This window comes from Pipistrellus hanaki (genome assembly GCF_964339955.1).
Source record: "Pipistrellus hanaki genome assembly, chromosome: 4".
NCBI classification, from domain to species: Eukaryota; Metazoa; Chordata; class Mammalia; order Chiroptera; family Vespertilionidae; genus Pipistrellus; species Pipistrellus hanaki.
The window spans coordinates 22,516,316-22,539,267 of NC_140506.1; the positions used below are offsets into that span (position 1 = coordinate 22,516,316).

The 22,952-nt window shown below is 41.7% G+C and overlaps 2 long non-coding RNA genes across 2 annotated transcripts in view; both read left to right on the plus strand.

The window, feature by feature from the left end:
- Positions 1-8,318, plus strand: LOC311621557. The gene is made up of 2 exons (XR_014794850.1): positions 1-3,402; positions 8,170-8,318. It is a non-coding gene; the product is annotated as an uncharacterized lncRNA (long non-coding RNA).
- Positions 8,314-22,952, plus strand: part of LOC311621556 — a 23,597-nt gene continuing 8,958 nt past the window's right edge. The window contains exons 1-2 of the long non-coding RNA XR_014794849.1: positions 8,314-8,391; positions 12,746-12,934. This is a non-coding gene — a long non-coding RNA (uncharacterized lncRNA). The remainder of the gene's footprint in view (positions 8,392-12,745; positions 12,935-22,952) is intronic.

Genomic DNA, 22,952 nt, shown 5'->3' on the forward strand with positions numbered 1-22,952 from the left:
CGCCAGGGAGGGTAGCACGATCTAAGGTCCCCCATCAAGCCCTGCTGGGTGGGAGTCGTGGTCTGAGATCCCCCATCAAGCCCCATTGGATGGGGGGTGCGGCCTGAAGTCCCCCCACCTGGTACTGGGGTGGGGGGCATGGCCTGAGATCCCCTGTCAAGCCCCACCAGGTGGGGTGCCCAGCACCATGCAGCCTCAGGACCCTGCTGTTTGCTCATTAAGACTGTTAAGGCTTGTTATGGAAACCCGGCCTCCACTGTGGGTACTGGCATCTTTGTGATAGTGTGATGGTCATTTTGCATATTCCCTCTTTATTAGATAGGTTGCTCTCTTCCTCATCTATACCACAGATGAGCACATGTTACTAAGCACTTGACACTTCAAACATTTTAACAACATGAAAGATTGTGTGTTGCATACTAAGGCTTTTTGGCAAATGGTGTTAATGTAAAAAATGAACATTTTGGTTAATACATTTTTTCAGTACTTGTATATTGTACATATGGAAATTATGACAAGGATTAGAATGTGTGCTAAATTACAAAAAAAATCACACAAAAGTCAGAAAATCACACAAAAATGAAAAAAAAATAATTGTTATTTTAGGACCCTTAGCTTCCAGTGACTCAGACAAAATTCTTGCAATCATACCAGGCTCCCCTCTTCATAACCAACATATCCTCTTGGCTTCACCTGCAAGAAACAGCAAAATCCAACTGCTATTCTCCTCCCCCCTCCCCTTTATTCCCTCACCTTTACCCCCTTCAAGCCACTTTTTATAGCTTCTTTAAAAACGGTGCCTCCTAGCTAGTTTCCCACATTCCATTCTTACCCTTTTTGCCATTTTCTCAACACAGCAGCTTGAGAGATCTTTTTTTTTTTTAAATGCTACTTTAAAAATTCAGATCATATCAGTCTTTTGTTAATAGTTTAGTGTGCCTCCATGGCTTTCTCTCTCAATCAGCCTTACTACGTATAACCTGCAAGTCCCTACAATGCCTGGTCCTCCCTCTCCCACCTCCTTTCCCAGCTCTTAACCCTAACCTAGCCTGCTCCAGCCACAGCACAGCTGGCACACTCCCTCGAAGCCTTTGCACTTACTGTTACATGCTTGGGATGTTCCTCCCCCAGATGTCCACATGGCTCCCCACTCCAGTCTCAGGTCTTGGTGAGGACTTCCAAGTGACTCCTTAAACTGCCACCTAACCTTCAACACTCCCTACTTCCCTTCCTTGCTTTATTTTTCTCTTAGTATCTATCTTCATTAGTTTCCTATGAAACAAAACACCACAAATTGAGTGGCTTAAAACAACAGAAATTCTCTCACAGTTGGAGAGGCTAAAAGTCTAAAACCAAGATGTCGCCAGGACCATGCTGTCTCTAAGGGCTGTAGGAGAGAATCTGTTCCTACTTTCTCTTAGCTCCTAGTGAGGGAGCAATTCTTGGCATTTCTTGCTTATACCTGCATCTCTCTAATCTCCAATCACTGCCTCCCCCCTCAGTGCAAGGAATTCTCCCTGTGTCTGGGTCTTTTCTCCTCTTGTTATAAGGATTAGGGCTCACCTTAATGATCTCATCTTAGCTTGACTACATCTGCAAAGAGCCTGTTTCTAAATGAGGTTACATTCTACTGGTACCAAACTTTAGGACTTAAACACATCTTTTGGACAGACACACAATTCAACTTCTTTATACCATATAATATAAAATTTATCTTTTTCATCAGCTGTGTCCTCTCGCCCTAGTAGAATGTAAGATCCACAAGGAGAAGAATTTTTACTTGTCTTTTTCCATATTGTGGGCCAGCCCAAAGACTGTGTCTGCCACATGGTAGGTCCTCAGTGAACATTGGTGGAATGACAAAGGATCTACTGACCCACCCAAGGGGAATATAAAAGCAGGCGCTTACCTTGCCAGGTTCCAGGATCTATTATATGGATTGACGTTGTTTACTTCTTTTCAATATTTTAAGCTTTCCCCCCCTACAGTCTGATGCTCCATCTTTGCTGTTTGCCTCTAGCTAATGCCCTTAGTTTGATTCATCAGCCACCATTCAACTTCTTGTAATTAGACCTGGGATTTTATTACTTGTGTATTTGGTCACAAATCTTTTCATGTAAATTAGAAGCAATATATTTCTTAATGTAAATCAAGAAGCACTACTGAGAGTAAAATGCAGTCCTCTGGGCAGGAGAGGTCTTTCTCATTGCTTAATTAGCTTCACAGATGAGCCCAGCATTTTCCCTTTTTGGCCCAAACCCACTCCTTTCTTTCTCCTGATATTAGAGGAGGGGTAATGGTAGAGATCACATTATGGTTTGTTCTCACAAATAAATGATTTCCAAAGTGTGGCCTACAATGGACTTCTTGCACCAGAATTAGATATGCTGATTAGTTTATGCATATCTGGGGCTCACCTGACTTTCTAGGAGTGAGGCCCAGGAATCTGTATTTTAAGTAAGTTACTGAGCAGTTCTTAAACACAGTAGATTTGAAACCCCTGCCTAATATAGGGTTCCCAACCACAACTGTTTACAGGAACTGAATAGATAATGTAAGTAACTGAAAAAATCAGGGTGTGTGTGTGTTTGTGTGTGTGTGTGTGTGTGTGTGTGTGTGTGTTAGTCAGCTACTGCTGAGTAATAAGTCACCCCCAAACTCAGTGGCTTAAAATAAGTATTTACTATTACAAGTCTACAGACCAACTGCGTGGTTCTGCTGATCTACAATAGGTCAGATACGCCAAACTTGGCTTACAGATCACTTATATGCTGCAGTCTGCTGGCAGGTAAGCTGAAGGCAGGTGGTCTAAAGTGGCCACACTCACATGGCCGACAATTGGCTGGCTGGCAGCTGGGCACCAGGGACTGGCCCATGTGTCTCTCATTATCTAGCAGGCTAGACCCAGCTTGTTCTCAAGATAGCCAAAAGGGAAAGCAAGTGGACACGCACAAGGTCAGAACTGTCATGCCTTCACTTCCTCACCAAAGCAAGTGACGAGGCCTTGACAAGATTCAGGTGGTAGAGAAATAGCTTTCACCTCTTGATGCAAGGAGCTTCATGCTGCAAAGGGTGTGGGATACTGAAGGGGAATAATTGGGGCCCCAAAGTGACATGAATGAAGAGTGGTGGGGACCCTAGTGGAAAGGGCCCAAAGCTGCTTCTCTCCAGACTGCCAGAATGCAGGTGGTGCTGTGTCCCACCTGGAGGCTCCGGCATCTGGTGTTCTCTTGTAGTGACGTTAGTGCCTTGGATGAGCATTGCCTAAAACACTAGGTCCACTGTTTCCTCAGCTGAGTCATCACATCCAGCCAGCCCAGGATCCCAAGACTGCTCCACCCACCTAATCTGAAAAGCAGAGGACGTCCTGCAGATCCCCAGGTCTAACGCCTTACTTTCTAGGTGAGCATTCTGAGGTTTGTCTGAACCCACAGATAAGTAGGAATGATGAAAGTGGGGACCTCAGCAGAGTACATACCATGATTTAGACCCCCTAAAAAATTAACTTCATTTGGTCACACAGAGTATGGAAGATATATTCCAGTGGAAGGAATATGTAACAGAACTGGGGAAATGGTCTTTAGGAGATCTATAAAAATGGAGCCCCCCAATTATACTTTGATTTTCTTTATCCAAGGAAGCTCATGATCCTTCACCAGAAGGTGAGCTCTAGGGGGATAAGAGATTTTCTAAAAGCTCCACCCAAAAAAGAAAGGAAACCTTGTGAGGAGGTAGATACATTAGCTAGACTAGTAATCATTTCACTGTGTATAGGTATATCAAATTACCATGCTATATTCCTTAAATGTGTACAAATTTAATTATAGAAAAATAAATAAGTTATATTTTTAAAAATTCACACATAAATTAAATCATGTTATAAAACAATCTTGGTTTTGAGAAATAAAAAAAATATAATTTCAAAATGCTTCCAAATTAATGTTAAATAGATATATATTAGAAAACAGTAGAAGTTTGTGAATATAAAAAATGGTAAGCTTCATGTATCTGTAATAGAATTTGTGTGAAAGTCTCACTACTTCACAATAAGGTAAATGGAGTGTTATGCATGCATGCTATTTTCAATTTTAAATGTTTAGATGATACAAAATAAAAATAAATTAGTGGTAAATATCTGGAGTCATTTTTTAAGGACTCCACCTTGACTTAGAAGAAACCAGCTCATCCCCTTCCCCCAATTTTATTCCCGGAAATAGATTTCCCCAGTGGAAGTTAACCCTCAATTTATGTCTTGTATCACTTAAGAATAGTTCCATCAAGAGTAACAGAAAACACCAAACCGGTTTGGCTCAGTGGATAAAGCTTCGGCCTGCAGATTGAAAGGTCCCAGGTTCAATTCCGGTCAAGAGCATGTACCTTGGTTGCAGGCACATCCCCAGTAGGGGGTGTGCAAGAGGCAGCTGATTGGTGATTCTCTCTCACCAATGTCTCTGTACAAAAATCAATAAAATATATTTTTTTAAAAATGTTTCTAACTCTCTATCACTCTCTTTTCCTCTCTGTAAAAAATCAATAAAAATATATTTTTTTTAAAAAAAAAAAAGAGCAACAGAAAACATCTGACAGTGGCTGTATTTGTTTCCCAGGGTTGCATGTGACAAGTGACTGCAGACTGGGGGCTTTAAAACAACAGAAGTCTAGTCTCTCATAGTTGAGGAGGCCAAAGGTCCAAGATCAAGGTGTCACCAGAGCCACCCTCCCTCTGAAGACTCTAGGGGATAATCTTTCCTGCCTCCTCTGGCTTCAGGTGGCTCCTGATGTTTCTTGGCTTGTAGCTGCATTTGCCTCTGTCTCCACATGGCCTTCTCTCCACAAGACTCCTTGTGTTCTCTCCTCTTATAAACACCAGTCATTGGATTTAGGGCCCACCCTAAATGCAAGATGATTTCATCTCAAGATCCTTAACCAATTACCCTTGCAAAGACCTTATTCCCAAATACTATAAGGTCATATTCTGAGGTTCAAGGTAGACATGAATGGGGAGGGAGGGAGCACTATTCAACCCACTAGAGGGAGTTCTTTTTCTACCAGAATAAGAAATCAAGAGAGAAAGGGCTCTTGCCACCGTGAAGCAGCACTCCAGGATGTCTTAGCTGACCCACTGTGACTCCCCTGGCTTGGCACTATGGCTCTCCCAGCCCTAGCCATATGCCCACAGTCAAAGATGAAAGAGAGAGATTGTCTGCTGTGTGTGACCTTTTATCAGAAAAGCAAAAATTTCCAAGAGATCCTCACACTGGATTTCTCCTTATATCACATGGACTATAACTGGTTATAAGACCACCCCTTTGTACCAATATTGGTACAAAGAATGATTGTGAATGACTTGGAGTGGGGGACCTTTTTTCTGTCAAGGGCCATTTGGATATTTACAACCTCATTCACAGACCATACAAAATTATCAACTTAAAAATTAGTCTGCTATATTTGGTCAAACGGTTAATTTACTCACCCCTAATGCCTTGGCAGGGTCAGACCAAATGATTTTGCAGGCCTTATAGGACATTCCCCACCCCTGGACAGGATTACCGCCCCCCCCCCCCCCCCCCCCCCCCCCCGCCCTGGCTTAAACCAATCATGAGACTGCCTGTGCTGGGCATATGGCCATGTTGGGAAAGACTGGGGTTGTTAGCCAAAAGCAGATGGCGGGTTTGTGCAAGCCAATGTCTGCCACCCCCAATCTCTTCTGAATTTGGTCCCTACAAGTCTGCTTCCAGGAGCCTTTTTTTTTTTTTTTTGACAAAATCCAGTTTCAGGTCAGCATTGACAAGGTTGACTCCACCAAAATAATGAGCCTTGTGCTTTCTTGTCAGGGTAGCAGATAGTCCCTTCTCCCACATGACTCCAAAGCAGGGCTCCTCAAGGACTGATTTTGTCTCCCAGGGGGGCATTTGGCAATGTCTAAATGATTGGCACATCTGCGGGTAGCTTTTGAGTGCCTGCTGTGTGTCAGGAGCATAGACCACCAACACAATCTCTGTCCCAAGAATCTCAATGTAGAAAACACAGGGACATGCATGGTGTGCCAAAAGGTCAAATGGAAAGCAGCCTGGAAGAAGTGTTGCCCAAGGAGGTGAGGCCAACAGAAGGAGGTAGAAGGCAGGCAGATGAAGGATGTTTCCGAGGAGGCATGGTAAGAGAAATAGTCCTGAGACAGAAATGCCCAGCCCTTCCTGTGGCCAGGCCCTGTGGGTGGCAACAGAAATCTAATATGAGGGTTACACTGTAGACCAAAGCCAGGCATGGAGAGACCATCTGTCACATTATAGCAGTTGAAGGCCATAGTTGAAGTCATTATTAAAAGATTTATACCAGGAGACTTCCTCTGCCTTAACAGGTGGAATTGTGATTGTGATGCACACTGTTGAAGGTAGGGACAGAGGTTGGGAGGATGTGGCCTGTTGAGAGAAGTAGAAATTCAGTCATAGAGTATGAGGTTTAGAAAGAATTATTTAGGTGAAAGTCAATTAAGGTAAGTAGCCTAAAAGCTCAATGAACATGGTATAGTCAGAGTTTATTTCCTACTTCCATCTCAGTCCCGTGTGGGTCTGTGATAGGGCCTGGGTGTAAGGAAGGGGGGGTCCCAGTCCATGCAGGGATGCAGGCTTTTCTATTTAGGGCCTGCTTGATAGTCCCCTTGGTTCTCTGCAGAAGGCCAGCAGGAGAGGGAAGAAATAGGATGGAAGACCCTGCAGGAAGCTTAGAGGCCAGGTCTGGGGGTGGCCAACAAGGATCTTCGGCCCACATCCTGGTTGTCAGAACTCAGACTCGTGGCCTCACCCCCATACGAGAGAGCCTAGCAAGCATAGTTGAGCTGAGCACTCAGAACAGAAAGGAAATGGGCCCGGCTAACATAACACTGACTCTGCCACAAAATGTTTCAGGGGTAAAATCATCAGGGCCCCATAATTGATTCCATGTGGGGGAATGGGAGAGGGAGAGTCGGAGAGCATCCAGATTTCCACCGAGGAGTTTGGGGCAGGACGCTCTGGATGGTGAGCACAGGAGCCACTGCCTTAGTAAGGAGGACAGTAGGTCTATTTTGAAAGCACCACAGAGCACTTACCATTGACTGCCTGTTATACAGTACAACCTGTAAATAGGAGAAATGCTTTCAATATATATATATATATATATATATATATATATATATATATATATATATATATATATATATAATTTCAGAGGCTTACTCTGCCATAGCAGATGGAATTGTGATGAACATGGTTGAAGGTAGGGATTTTATATAAATGGATATAATGGGATTTATATAAATGAATATAAATCTACAATGTAAAAACACTTTGTGAAACAGGAAAATTCTCATTTTTCAGTAATTCATTCTATCTATAGTAAAGACCCCTTCACTCCATTATTTCTCTGTGATCCCTGGTGTTAATATTTACAAGAAGCACTGTTTACACACCAGCTCAGCAGCTGCCACTGCCATCCCAGACACCGCCTGCAGATGGAGTCCTTCCTGGCTGCTGAGCTCATTGGCAGCCAATCCAAACCTACTGCCAGAGCCCAAAGTATTAGTAAGCTGTGGCTCTGTACAGAGAAGTAGTTCTAGGTAAACAAAACCTGACTGTCTGTCTTAGAGAGTTTGCTAAAAGTTTCCTGTTCTAGGATTTGAATCAGGGCACACAGCCCAATCTCAAACTCAGGTTGGTTTCTTTGGTTAAGAACAGGAACTGCAGAGCCAGTTTGCCTTGCAGTCATTCTGCCTTTCCTCACTCACTGTGAGGCCTTGGTCAAGGATTAACCTTGGACTCCTCGGTTTCCTTACTTGCAGAATGGGGACAATAGTTGTAAATTATGCTTAGCATTGTATAAAGGCATGAGGGGCTTATCAGAGTGGCCAGCACACAGCAACTGTCCTGCAGAGGTTCTTTGAAAAAGCTGGAATTCCCCTGGTTTCTTTTGGGTCCTGCTTACCTCCTCCTCTGAGGGGAAGGCACAGTTGATGGAACTGCTCCCTACTTTCTGCTCTTGGTAAAGCTCCCAATTCCAAGTTAGTGGAATTATTGATAAATATCTTGCTGCTCCCCAGGTCTAATGTACTAATTAATTTTTCTATTTCTCTAACTATTCCCTGCTCCCTGCTGAATCATCTGAGCATCTGTTTTGTTCTGTTGTGCAAACCAGGACATGAAGAGGAAGCTGGAAGTATCTCTAGTTCCCATCATTGCTAAACCATCACTCAAGTTATAAGCTTCTGTACCTGACATTTGACAACCACAGCGAGACCCACAGACGTGTGTTTTTCATCACAGATCAGGGCAAGAGATGAAAAACTGGAGGATCTGAGCCAGTCAATCAAGATGGAATGTATATTCTAGGACAGATTACCAGCAGGCTATGTGAAAGGTAACTAACTGGGCAGGGAAGAATGGAGATAGGAAGCCGGTTTGGGGAAGAGACACGGTGTGGGTGCCTGGGTGATGGGGGTTGAGGGATACCAATAGGCAGATTCAGCATGGAGTTTGAAGATAGAGTCATCAAGGATCAACTGCAGAGTGAGGCAAAGAGAAGAACAAGAGGTCCATCTCTGATTAGTGGCCAGAGTATGCTGAGGGGAATAGAAAACAGTCCCTTTTGGGAACATTAGGTTTGAGACACCCCTTGAGGTCTTGGAGAGATGTCCAGAAGGCAATTGGACACATAAGTCCTATGTTTGGAAGAGATGTTGGTCTGGAAAGGCGTATCTGGGAGTGAACACTTCCTTGCTGGCCTGCAATCGGCAGCTCTGGTGAGCTCGCCTAGTGTGTGGGAAGTAGGGGAGTGGGGGGGGGGGGGGGCGGGTTACAAGAGTAGAGGAGCAGGGTGAGTGGGACCAGGACCAGGAGGCTTGTCAGGTGTCTTTGTGAATTAGTAGTGTGGCAATCTAAGCCTGTTTAAATTTCTGAGTAGGTTTAAAGATGTGTGTTGTCATTTTTCAAGGCTCTGTTCAATAAAATATTTGGGTAATTACTGCACTTGGGAAACTGGCTCAAATCCACCAAGGCCTAAAAATAGCGAGTTTACAGACCTGTGGATTCTTTTCTCGTGACAGTGAAGCCTCGAAGTCCCAGCCAGGCAGCTGGGAGGGGCAGGCCCCCCTTAGAGGCACCGACAGAGGCTGGACACAGAGACTCGTTGGCAGAGACCTTTCCAGTGAATTCTGTGCAGCCAGTGAAACAGATGTAGGAGAAGGCTGGACTCTCCCTAGTCCACCAGTCGACTATTTGTTGAGAAAAGGTGCTCATCATAATGCTGCCTTCTTTCTGAATTTGAGCCATGAAGGGTCGGTGGCTGGAGGTCCCCAGCTCGAAGGGCAGCCACAGCAGAAATGAGCTGGGGCTTGGAAAAGCACGGGGCAGGGCGCCCCTGAAAATGTGTGTGGGACTTGTGGCCAGAGGAGTCCCTTTCTAAGTTTTGATTTAGTAAATGATGCTACACAGTAGTTGTGAAAAAGACGTGGCTTTCACTACCAGCAAATAACATAATCGACAAGTACGAACATTTAAGAAAAAAACAGGAGAGGTTGTTCTTCATTGCTATTGCCCATACTTTCTGGAAGGGGAGGAGTGTTGAATTTCAGTGATGAGTGCAGCTCAGAGAATATAGTCATTCCATGGAGTTTGAGCGCTCAACCGCTGATTGAACTGGAGTTTGCTGTTCAAAGGGGGTGGGCTGGTGAACAAATCCCTTGCACAAAGGGGCTGAGGAGGTCTGCTCCTGCCTGGGGACTATCCTCACCTGGCCTCAAATAGACGCTTTGAAGGAGGAGGATGCCTTGAGGTGTGATGGAAGGAATCTCAGTGTCACCCGGATGGAAGTCAGACACCTATCTAGGTCCCACTCCCATGAGCAAAAGGCAGATCCCTCAGAGCAGGTGCTAAATGCTCTGGATAAAGAGAACCTCAGTGTGACGGACAACGTGCACACAGGTGGAATGTGAGCCATCTCAGAGGGATGCGAGTTGGTGTTTCCACCAGTCGTCCTGAGGTCAGAGTTTCTAAGGAACGGAAGCAGCAGAGAAACTGTGCCATTGGCACAGTGTTATTTGAATGGTGCCAATATGCTGGTTTTCACTGTAGGGTTTACACACTATGTTATAAGCAAACCCCCATGGGAGTTAGGAAGAGTGCCAGCACTGTCCACTCTGTACGATAGAGCTCAGCAAGGCCTGGCTGAGAGCTGTGTACACAGTGTCAGCTGAATAAAAGTCTGACATTTGAGATCTTCCCTGGAAGACATCAGTCTCCAGACCAGCCTTCCTTCCAACCACTTGGTTTGCTGAAGCCTCAGGCCTCAGAACTCTTTGCTCAGCGAGCCACGGGCTTTCCTGTCTCTGACGTTTGGTTCAGGGTGCACCAGTGTTCTGGAAGATTTTCTCAGTAGGGTCTTTGCCTCTCCAAGTGATGCCCAAATCTTCCAGGAAGAGGTCCAGTGTAAACCTTTATAAAGCTTTCTTGGCCACATCAACCTAAAGTGATAGGATTGGGAGGTAGTCTTAGTATATGCAGAGACTGAAACTCTACCTCTGTAAGGAGGACAGGGAAAGACCAAAGAAAGAGGATGGCCACTTCACTCTGGGAAGTGATGGGCATTATTAAGGGAAACTTACACAGTGGAACCTCGTTTCTCAAATGTCTCCCATCTCGAACAATTCGCTTCTCAACCTGGCAACCCTTTCATGCTGATACCTGTATGATCAGTCACACATCTCTCAGGTGACAAAGGAGATAATGTGCAAATATGAGTCTGTTTTCCACTGTTAAAATCTCAGGATATTATGCTGTGAATATTTTTTGCCTTTATTGCTGCTTATAATTATTGTTAAATTTTCATTTTTACTGTACATGTCCTTTCCTTTTTGTTAAATTTTCTTTTATATTTCATGTCCTTTTTGTTTTTAAAGTATTTATAGATTAAACAATATAATAGGTATGTATTGTGTAGAAGAAAGGTTAAAATAGGGAATCTGGAATTTGGGGGTATGGAATGAATTCAATTTACATTATTTCTAATGCGGGGGAAAATGATTTGGTTTTCAAACAGCCTTCCAAAACGAATTAAGTTTGAGAAACGAGGTTCCAAGTCTTGGATGGCTGCAAGATAAAATAGTTTCCCACGCTGCTTGGCAGGTACTAGAGAATTATATAAGGGAAAGAGGCGGTCACAGGTACTAACTACAATAGTACATGGATGCTACCAGCTACAGAAATTACATGCTTGCCCAGGTCAAGACAGCAACCTGTCCCAGGAACCAGCACAGAGCAGGAGGCGGGCACGGATGCTGATTTATGTCAGAATGAACATCAGTTACCATCAGACAGTCTGTAAGGGTGGCTGTGAAAAGCAACCTTCATTTTTGCCTGTGTCTAGTTCACGGGACAGACAGTGGTCATCTCATAGAACAGTCCTTCCTCCACATATAGAGATTTACAATCGTTGTGAAAAATTACCATACTGATTTGGACAATAAATGAGGAATGGGCTGCTCTCATTGCCTGGATTTAGGTAACTCTCCCTCTACTTAAAATTTCATTCATTTACTCAGTGTCCCAACTAGACTGCAGGCTGTGTCATAGCAGGAGTCCCGCAGGCAGGAGGCGCTCAATACCTTGTATTTGCCTGCCAGCCCCTCTGCACCTTTGTAATTCACAGGGCGGAGCTATGAGGGCCCTGGAGCTGCAACAGGCAACCCCGAATCAAGGGGGAAGAAACGTGCCTAATAGCAATTGGGTATAGATCTTTGAAGAACTACGAAGTCCCAAACTAACATGAGACAGGCATGATTCACCTCCAAGTGCTCCAGTCCAGCCAAAGGAGGAGTCTGAGGACAGGCATGCAACTGAGTCTAAAGATTTAAGGAGTAACCGCTGCATTCCAAGAGTGTGAGGTTCTGAGACAGTACTTTCCCGATGATCTCAACTTAGAGAACTGGAGAAAGAGCAAGAGACAGAGGCTTTTCACACCGGTTTGAAAATGTAGCACATAAGTAAAAATTAAAATATCGAAATGAGTCAATTATTAGAGTAGTATTCATAAACTCAACACATTGCTGACATACAAGGAAAGTCTCATTTACAGTCAAAGAAGATACTTAATTTATTTTATCTTCATCTGTGGTTCAATCAAATAATATTTCTAAAATCATTTTCATTTCTTTTTAAATAGAATATGTGCTTTTTAATTGGAACACTATATTTTATCATTCAGTAAGAGAGAATGATCTTGTTTTTTATTTTTTGTTTTTCCCAAAAGAAGCTGGCTCTTTTACAGACAATGCACTTAGCATATTTTAAAGACACAGGTCAAGACACAGAACTGTGGGAGGTGGGATGGGAGAAACATTCATTTTGTTCTTTTGCCACGAATTTCTAAGAATGAGTTTATGAAATAGACATGTCATAGAACATGTATGCATAAGTGGTGTAGTTATGTTATTAGTTAATAATGGCTTGATTAGTGACACACATAAATCCATTTCATGTCTTAACAATAAAATGGCAAAGAAAAATCATGATTGTTTTTCTCACATTATTTCAGGGTGAGACAGAAAATTCTGTTTCAAAAACATCATCCTATTTGCAAAATGCCTAAAATGAACAAAGCATGCAGTGGAGGCAAAGGCATTTCCAGAATTCAAAACATTAAAAGAGCCTTGAACCATTGTTGTCAACACTGATATATCCTATATAATAAAAGGTTAATATGCAAATTGTCCCCACAGGCAGGAATTTGACCGACCAGGAGTTAGACGTGCACTGGCCACCAGGGGGTGGTATGGAATATGGTGGGCTTTGGCAACATGGTGCTGGCAGATGGTGGCAGTGGAGGTGCTGCCGGCCCCTAAGGGCCCTGAGGAGAGTGGGACCGTGGCAGGATGGTGGAGCAGGTGAGCAGGTGGTGCCAGGCCAAGGTGGGTGCAAGCAGGGGCCCTGATCACATCACTGATCATCCCACAGATTGGCCCTGATCATCGGCCAGCCTAGGGACCCTACCCATGCATGCATTTCATGCACTGGGCCTCTAGTTACTTATAATCTGCTAGTTAAAGTTTCAAATGCTAGACAAGTTTAAATTCAAATTGTGGCCACTCAGGACCAAGTCGTTTCATGTCATATAAATTCATGGGGAAATAATTTATGGGAAATATAAGCCCAACACTAGAAAAATATATTTTACTTTTGTGAGTTTTTACGAGAGAATTATTTGAGGGAAAAATATGTATACCATTTTCACCTGGTGGATAATGGAACATAAAATAATGGTTCAATGGATTAATATACTATTTAAGAATAATGAACGAAAGTGAAGAGAACTACTCATAGACTACTTTTTTTTAATTGCGAGTCATGCTTAGAATTTTCTCACCCATTTCTGAATATTAATTTTGCATTCTGCTACTTTGCCAAATTAATTTATTAGATCTAGTAGTTTTTTGGTGGAATTTTTGGGATTTTCTATATATAGTATCATGTCATCTACAAATAATGGCAGTTTTACTTCCTCCACTCCAACTTGTATGCCTTTTATTTCTTCTTCTTGTTTGACTGCTGTGGCTATACTTCCAGTACTGTGTTGAATAAGAGTGGTTAAAAAGGCATCTCTTCTTGCTCCTGATCTTAAGGGGACATTTTTACTTTTTTGTCCAGTGGTTATATGTTGGCTGAGCGTTTGTCATATATGGCGTTTATTATGTTGACGTGTGACCCCTCTATTTTCACTTTGCTGAGAGTTTTTATTATAAATGAGTGTTGGATTTCAACCAATGCCTTTGCTGCATCCATTGATATGATTATGTGATTTTTAGCTTTCATTTTGTTTATATGATGTATAACATTTATTGGTTTGTGAATATTGTACCAATTTTGCATATCCAAAACAAATCCCACTTGATCATGGTGTATGATGTTTTTAATGTATTGTTGGATCTTGTTGGTTAATATTTTGTTGAAGATTTTAACATCATCAGGGATATTTGCCTATAATTTTCTTTCTTTGTAATGTCTTTAATTGATTTTGGAATTAGGATAATGCTGGGATCATAAAATGATCTTGGTTATCTTCCCTCCTCTTGAATTTTTAAAAATAGTTTGGGAAGGATACGTATTCGTTCTTCTTTGAATGTTTGGTAAAATTTGCCTGTGAAGCCTGTTCAGGACTTTTTTTTCTTTTTTTTTTCAGGGGTGGGGAGGGATTATTAGTGCTTCAATTTCATTAGTTGTAATCAGTCTATTCAGAGTTTTTGCTTCTCACAAATTCAGTTTTATATTATTTGGATAATCTTTGTTTCTTGATGAGTCTAGTTAGAGGTCCATCAATTTGTTTATCTTTTGATTTATTGATCTTTTGTATTGTTTTTTTAGTTTCTCTGTCATTTATTAATGGTCTGGTTTTTATTTTTCTTTCTTCTACTTATACTGTGCTTCATTTGTTATTCTTTTTTTTTTTTTAACTCTTTTAGGTGTAGGGTTAACTGTGCTAGGTTAACACAATGAAATACCACTCTATCATAAAAATAAAGGAAGCCATACCCTTTACAACAGCATGGATAGACCTGGGATTATTATGCTAAGTGAAATAAGCCAAAATGTAAATATAGGAAAAATAAAATGATGCAAATATTTGATTATGAAAATAATGAAAAGAGAAAAAAGTAAAATAATGCCAATGGGGTCAAATAAAAAGCAAGTAATAAGATGGTAGATATAAATACAACTATGTCAGTTAACTATATTAAATATAAATGGTCTAAATATTACATGAAAAAGATTAAAACTGCCAGTCAAAGTTTTCAAGATCCAAATATGTGCTGCTTACAAGAGACAGCTTTTAGCTATCAGGATACAGGAAGTTTGAATGTGAAGGGATAGAAAAAGGTATGGTGGGAAAACCAAATTTGTTTGTTAGATAAACTTCATTCAGGCATAAATTATAGTACTATGATTATGGATTCAATATTAGTTGATCAACAATATATATTAAATAGATGTATTTAATAAATAATTACTTAACAATGAAACAAAGCTATGTATTGATTGGTTGGTAAAAATGTTATGACAAGAAGCTCTTCATTTCATTTAGGAGCAATGTTTCAGTATTTGATAATTTGGTGTTTGTGGCAGCTTTATAGAATATCACTAATGTGAATAATGAAAGCTGACTGTATATAATGTCATAGAAATATGATGTGTATCATGTCATACATGGTGTCATAGCCCTTCCATAGCAGTCCCTGTTCACCTGAATTCTCAGCCTCAACTTTTGGAGAATAAGGTGAAAAGATTCACACGTTTACCCTTTAATCTCTTTTATTTGTCTTGATTTTTGGTTGGCGTGGGCAATTGTCAACTCTAATATTTGTTTTTGTTTTGTTTAGTTTAGTTTGTATAACCTACAGGTGTCCCAAGTCCCACATTAAGGACATCTATTGTTTGTCCCGTGCAGCATTTTTGAATTAGTTGCTCACATATAAAAACCCAAAGATTTCATATAAAATTTTGAAAGGATCAGGCATATAGTAATTCTTCTTCACAGCTCTTTGTGACAGACTTTTCAATCTTTTGCCTTATTTTAAGTCTCTGAGCATCCACACAAATCAGTGGCTGATACCTATAACTGAGGGTAGTTCTGTCCTTCTTGTCTATACAAAATGGACAAGCAAATGAACTGCCTAAAATTCTGCCTTTTGAGAAGATCTCCCTCCAGCATGGCATTCCTTGGATTTTCCTGACTGGGTTGACATGCTGCAGCTGTCCACTTCCAGTTGGTTCCTCCATGATCTGCAGCACCAAGTATAAAGCAGGCATGAGGGCTTTTCCTTTCCAGCCAACTACACAGAAAGAACTCTATAAGGCAAAGGTTACAATGCACAGGGACAGATGTCAGAGTCTGAAACACATGCTTATGCAATTAATTTGTGTGCCCTAGACCCACTGGAGGCCAATTACATAGATGCAACATCTACTTGGTGATGAACTCGCTTGATCGGACAACTTGATCAGTATTTTTAGGGCCAAGCAACAAATAAACTTTTATTCAAAATGGAGAATATTGTTCTGCAGAAGTGAGGTCTTTGCTTCAAAACCTCTGACTCGGTCCTATGTTTTTATTGTTGGGATTTGCCAGAGATGCCCCTCAGTTAAAGTATCATTTGATCTGCTAAGTGACAGTGCAATTGCAATGGAACCAGTACTTGATAAAGAATCTTCTCTTGCTCTGGTACCTTTCAGGTTATTCAGTAAATGGGTTGGAGAAGCACAGTATAATGTGATATGTGCTGCCTCCAAAATTCTAGAAGGCCCCCTAAGTGTGAAGCATCTCTTGAGTTGTGGGTGGAATGATGTGCAACAACTTTTCTTTATCCTGGAAAAGAATATGCTGACATGCTTCAGACCACTACATGCCTAGGAATTTTATTCAGGTTTTGTTACCATGAATTGTCCTTGCATTTATCTCTTGCCCTCTGGCTGTCATAGATCTTACTTAGTAAGGCATCTATTATGGACTGAGTTGTGTTTGTCTTCGTACCCCAATTCTTAGTATATTGAAGATTTAACCCCAATATGACTGTATTTGGAGATAGGGGCCATTAAGGGTAAATAAGCTCATAAGGTGGGGCCCTAATCCTATAGGACTGGTGTCCTTATAAGAAGAGAAAGGGATATTAGAACTCTTTTTATGCATGCACAAACCGAAGGTTGTATGAGGACACAGAGAGAAGGCAGCCAACTTCAGATGAGCAAGAGAGGTCTTGCCAGAAACCAACCCTGCTGGCATTTTAAACTTGGATGTCTAGCCTCCATAACCATGAGAAAGTAAATTTTTGTTATTTAACCCACTTAATGTGGAATTTTGTTATGGCAACCCGAGCTAAGACAGCACCTCAGGTACTTGTTACCTACTAATCATAATATTCAATCTGAATAATTTCAGGAATGTAGAGAGTTAGTGTAATATTTTGTAGGATATCAAATAATCAACTTCTCCACAGACTGGATTATGGCAGAGAAGGAAGATGGATGTAACTCTGAGGCAAGATTGTAAAGGTATATTGTTGGCTCTGCCAAGTAAGAGTAAATGTCTTTGGGTACTTGCAAGTTAGAAAAACAGAGAAAGAAAGAAGGAGAGAGAGAGAGAGAGAGAGAGAGAGAGAGAGAGAGAGAGAGAGAGAGAGAGAGAGAGAGAGAGAGGGAGAGAAGAAAGGAAGGAAGGAAGGAAGGAAGGAAGGAAGGAAGGAAGGAAGGAAGGAAGGAAGGGGTGCATTTTTTAGATTAATAGCTATATATATCAGATGCCAGGAGCTGTGTTGATATTTTCCAGTAAAGGTACCATCTCTGGAAGAACAGCTGCTGTTGAAGTCACTGTGTAACTAAATTTATGGTGTCCATAGTTTCATTACCTTTTGAGATGACAAAATTAGTAATTTAAATAAAAATGTAATGCTCTTTCAACTTACAAAAAAAGAGCAATCTGGTCAAAACTTACTGCATATGATCACCACCCCTCCCTGTATCTTTCAAATCTTTGGCAATCATACTGATCTCTGCAGTCCACCCAGATACATTGTATTTTGTTTATTTTTCCTAGAACAGTAATCAGCAAACTCTTAGTCAACAGAACCAAATATCAACAGTACAATGATTAAAATTTCTCTTGAGAGCCAAAAACCGACTTCTGCGCATGGGCCATGAAGTTTCAATCGCCCTGTTCATTCGCGCCTGCACATGGTATTTTGTGGAAGAGTCACACTCAAGGGGCCAAAGAGCCACATGTGACTTGTGAGCCTCGGTTTCCCGAACCACTGTCCTAAAAGAAAGGAAGTGTTTGAGGGACTTCCACTTACTGCCTCTATCGTCCAAGCACCAGGGACCCAAAGTGCTGAGTGCAGAGCACTCTAGTGTGTATTCCAATCACTACTTCAGTCACTGGAAAAATGACAACAAAACGGGTCCACTGCCAACAGGACACACTGTGGGATTTGGATTACAACCCATTTATTATTGGACCAACATAAGCCTTCACTTTGGTGAAACACAGTGATTAACATCAATTCAGAGTCAGTGTCTAGTGACCCACAAAAATTGGAGAGTTTCCCTTTCTCCACGGCCATATTTATAGAATATACTTGTAACAAAATCTCAGGGTTTCCAGTTGTGCAATATTTGCTCAGCGACGGCAGGGCCTTGGACTCTAGCTTTATTAACCCAGGGATCATGTTGCTTGGCTCATCCTCATATTCCCAGAACTAGGCATAGTGCCTGACACAAAGGGGAGCACATGAGTAGTTTCTGAATGAATGACCAGGGAGGAGTGTGGGAAAGGAACATACTCAGTTCTGGGTCCAGCTCACACACAGGTTTGGAAACAAAGACCATCAAGACTGGACATAACCCTGGCCGGTTTGGCTCAGTGGATAAAGCGTCGCTTGCAGACTGAAGGGTCCCGGGTTTGATTTCAGTCAAGGGCACATGCCCGGGTTGTGGGCTCGATCCCCAATGCAGGGCGAACAAGAGGCAGCTAATCAATGATTCTCTCTCATCATTGATGTTTCTATCTGTCTCTCCCTCTCCCTTCTTCTCTGAAATCAATAAAAATAAAAAATTTAAAAATTAAATAAAGGTTGGTCATAAAGAGCGCCCAGTACTCAAGGGTGCATTTGTATTCCTGGAGCTCTCCATTGGTGACAACTCAATGGGACCAGATCCTAGGTATCCAGAATTCTGAATCTCAGCCACTTTCAACTTCTTTTGACAAAGACAGCCTGTTTCCCCCTCCTCCCCCCCCCCCCTTTTTTTTTTTTTTTTTTTTTTTTTTTTTTTTGCCTCACAGGTCTCCACCTCCAGGTTTACCCAAGTCTTAGTTCCAAGGATGAATCTTGACTGAATACAAAAAGGATTAAAGAAGCACCAGATCATTTTCTGAGAATGAATATCGAGTCACCTTTGACATCCATCTGGACTCATGCTCCATACAAGTGCATGGGCATCGGGTGCCTTAGAATCTGAAGCCTTGACTTTCTCTAGGTTGTAGTTTGCTGGCTAAGATCCTACTTGCCTATCCTGCCCCACTTCTCTTGCCAGGCCCCTCCCACCTCTTGCCAGAGGCCCTTTTGGATACTTCCTTAGGTATTTGATCTGATACCATACTTTGCAACATGTTTTTAAATTTCCTTACTTTTATTTTGCAATAGATAAACACAGAAAAGTTACAAAATAGTACAGAGTTCCCATATGCCCTTCCTGCAATTATCAAACCAGAAAATTAACAATGATAGAGTACACATCACTAAACCATGATCTTGTTGAAATTTCATTGTTTTTCCCGTGAATGTGCTTTTATTATCCCAGAATCCCACCTCTCATTTAGTTGTGTTGTCTCTTTAGCCTTCTTCAGTCTATCACAGTTCCTCAGTCTTTCCTTATCTTTCATGACTCTGACATATTTGAAGAATACCAGTTAGGTATTTCAGAAAGTCTCTCAATTTGTGTCATGTGAAGTATTTTTAAAGGTTATATTGCATCATATTACATCTAACTTAAAATTCCTATTTTCATATCATTTACAGAAAATTTTATCTTAATCTTCCCATCTGGACAAGTGGACTCTTGATCATTTGATCTTGCTTGTAGAATCACCCAGTTCTGCAGCCATCCCGAACCTACTCTAATAAATATGCTCACTACACCTAAAATCTGTTTTTCCTTCCCCCTTATCCAGGTGAACTCCTAGTATTATTCAAGACATTATTATTTAGGCAAGTGATATTAGAAGCTACAAAACCCCCACTTCTTAGTGGCAGAACATAATAACAGTTCATTTCTCATTCACTCAAGGTCTTGTGTGGATGTTCCTGGTTGGGTGGTTCTCTGGGAAGCTCTCCTCCAAGTGGTGGAAACATCTCGTGGCACTGCCATCCTCAACAAATAGCCTCTAAGATCACCATGGAACGGAAGAAAAAGAAGTTGTATCTATGTCACATGCTAATACATGTTCACATCATTTCAGCCCATATTACCTTGGTCAAGACTAATCATGTGGTCACAGCCATAAAAATGTAGTTTCCTGGATCCCAGGTAAAAAATGAAGCAGTTCAATAAAGTTATGGCATTTCTATGCCACTGGCCACCCTTTAGTGACCAAATTGCTTTATATTTCTTCCCACATAATACAATTTGCTCACCTTCTTCCCAAGAGAGAAAACTCAGTTACCTATCCAGTAGTAGGCAACTCAGAGCCCAGGATCTCTGCATAGTTCAGCCCTCCCCATGAAAACAGCAGCAGTTCTTTTTGGTCTGATCTTCTGTGATCTGAGAGATAAGATCTGCCACCCCACTTTCCTGATCTCCAAAATACAGCGGTGGACCAGGACAGGAGAACCGCTGATAGAACCGCATGGAACTCTTCCATTCGGAGAATTATTCTATTAATTTTGGGGAGAAAGTTATATATGGGGACCTTTATACATGGGGACCCACTGTCTGGGAAAAGGAGGAAGGAATGTATCTTCCTGTGGAGAATGTCTGACTGTTGTGGGGTGTTCTATTGTACATCGTCTTTCAATCTCTAATAACTACAATATAAAGTCTTCTGATAATTTCACCCTACCTTATAGTAATGGACAGACTAAGCTGGTTAGTTTCTAATACGTGGGATAAACTTTATTCATATGCCTCTCTCAATAGCAGCAGGGGCCTTGTTCCTTAGAATAACTGACAATCTTTATACCCCAGAAACATCACAGGATCCGAACCAAAAGAGACCTTCTCATAGCCATGCCTGCAATGAAATCCACTTGTGTAGCATTGCTTCAATCATTGTTGTTATGCTGGTAATGGTAGGCTCCCTTAATGTAGATGTGACCTAGCTGGCTTTGTAGCATGGAAAGAACCCTGAATGCCACTTATAGGTCTGTACGTGAAGTAAGTCAAGAGCTGAGTCGGAAGGCAGTTCTAGAGAATTGGGTTTGATTTTCTCCTGTTTATTTTTGCAGTGTGGTTGCTTGCTGCCGTTTTCAATGTCTTCCTCTTTTTAGATCCTGCATTCCCTGCATTCCATCCCCACAAACTGCTTTCAAGATACAATCAAAGGCAGTCCAGCAGGATGAGACTTTTCACCTAAAACTAATCTCACAGATATGAGATGATAGAAATACCAGTGAGGAATGTTAGGGGCAGAAACAGAATATTGGGGACTAGTTATAATTATAAGAAATATTCATCATTCTCTGTTAATCATAGTTGTTCTGATCTGATTAGAGAAAACACATTCTGACCTGCCTGGGAGTTGTATGCTCTGAGACATGGGAGCTAACAGCAGAATGCAATCCACCCTCCTTTCCGAAGAACGGCCTACCTTTAGCAAAAGATTTACAACCTCATGGCTGAGACAATCTAGTCCTGGAGCCACCTGCCCTTTGCTACCCCAGCCCCTATTGCCTGTAATCTTGTCCCAGAGGATCCAGAAGGCACAGCCTGATTATATAAAGGTATAACCATTATGCCTTTCCTCCTTTTCCCATGCCTGTAATTCTTACTGTCCCATGTAATCTTTGCCCTTCTACTCAATATAAGCAGCTGGTTTATGGGGAGGGGAGAGCAAATTTCATTGGATGACCTGCTGCTCTCCTCTGCTGTTGCATTTTTGGAGTAACTGCCCGTATATGATTTAACCTTGTTTCTGCTTAATTGGCTCAAGTGGCACAGACCCTTTGGTTGTCTGGTTACAGTACCACATTGCATTAAAAATTATTTTTTTTTGACTTGTCAGGTAACGAATGCCTCAAGGTTAGGAAATACCCTGCATTTATCACTGTGGCACCTGAGCCTGGCACAGGGCAGGCGCTGAATGAGTGCTTGTCAAGAGAATGTTGTGGGAGGGAGGCCAGGTTCAGAGTGGACATCAAGAGTCTGTCATCTCTGCAAAAAAGGATGGGAATTCCAAGTAGGGAGAGAAAAATAAGTGATTATAGTAAAATATATTTTCTTTTTCTTTTGCAATATATATAGTTTCTCCCTTTTTTTGTAAGATATATTTTCTAATAAAGATGAAAATAGCATTATGCTCTTTTTTTTTTGCTTATTCAAGTAGGAAAATCCCCCATCCTCCAGCCTTGGCATTTATTTGGTCATTTTGCATTTCCCAATGGATTTTTATTAACACAATAAAGTTCTCAGCAGAGGCTACTATTTATTTTTCTTTGAATAATATTTATTTTCCTGAAATAAATTCTTACTTTCAGGGGGGGGGGGAAAACACACATAAAATTTGAACATCAAGTTGCCATTCAGACAGTCCTGAAGATTTAGGACTGTGCCCCAAGACTACTCAAGGAGTCCAAGATAGAAAACCTTCCTATTCAGGCAGAACTTTGCCCAATTAAGTGATGGGAATACATAAAAATGTGGAACAGTAGCCACTTGTTTGCTATGTGAGAAACAAAGCGCTCTTGATGAGGTTGCATGAAGGGATTCTGAATAGCATTTGGATGTCTCTGGGCTGCTGAGGGTGACCCACAAGTGTGCAGAAGGAAGCTTTCCAGTGTCCTGGTCTGTCCTGGAACACACAAAGCTGGCCACCAGGAGAGATGTGTCAGGAGCTGATAGGCAGTGGTGGTGGTGGTTGTGGTGACAATTTTCTGACAAGCAGACATGAGGTGTCTCATGTGGTTTTTTAATTTATTTATTTTATTTCAGAGAGGAAGGGAGAGGAAGAGAGAGATATAAATATAAATGATGAGAGGGAATCATTGATTGGCTGCCTCCTGCATGTTGGACCAAGCCTGCAACCCAGGGATGTGCCCTTGACCAGAATTGAACCTGGGATTCTTCTGTCCACAGGCTGACACTCTATCCACTGAGCCAAATCTGCTAGGGCATGTCTCATGTTTTTATAACTTGCCCCAAAGTACTGCCTAAGCTATCTGCAGCCTCATT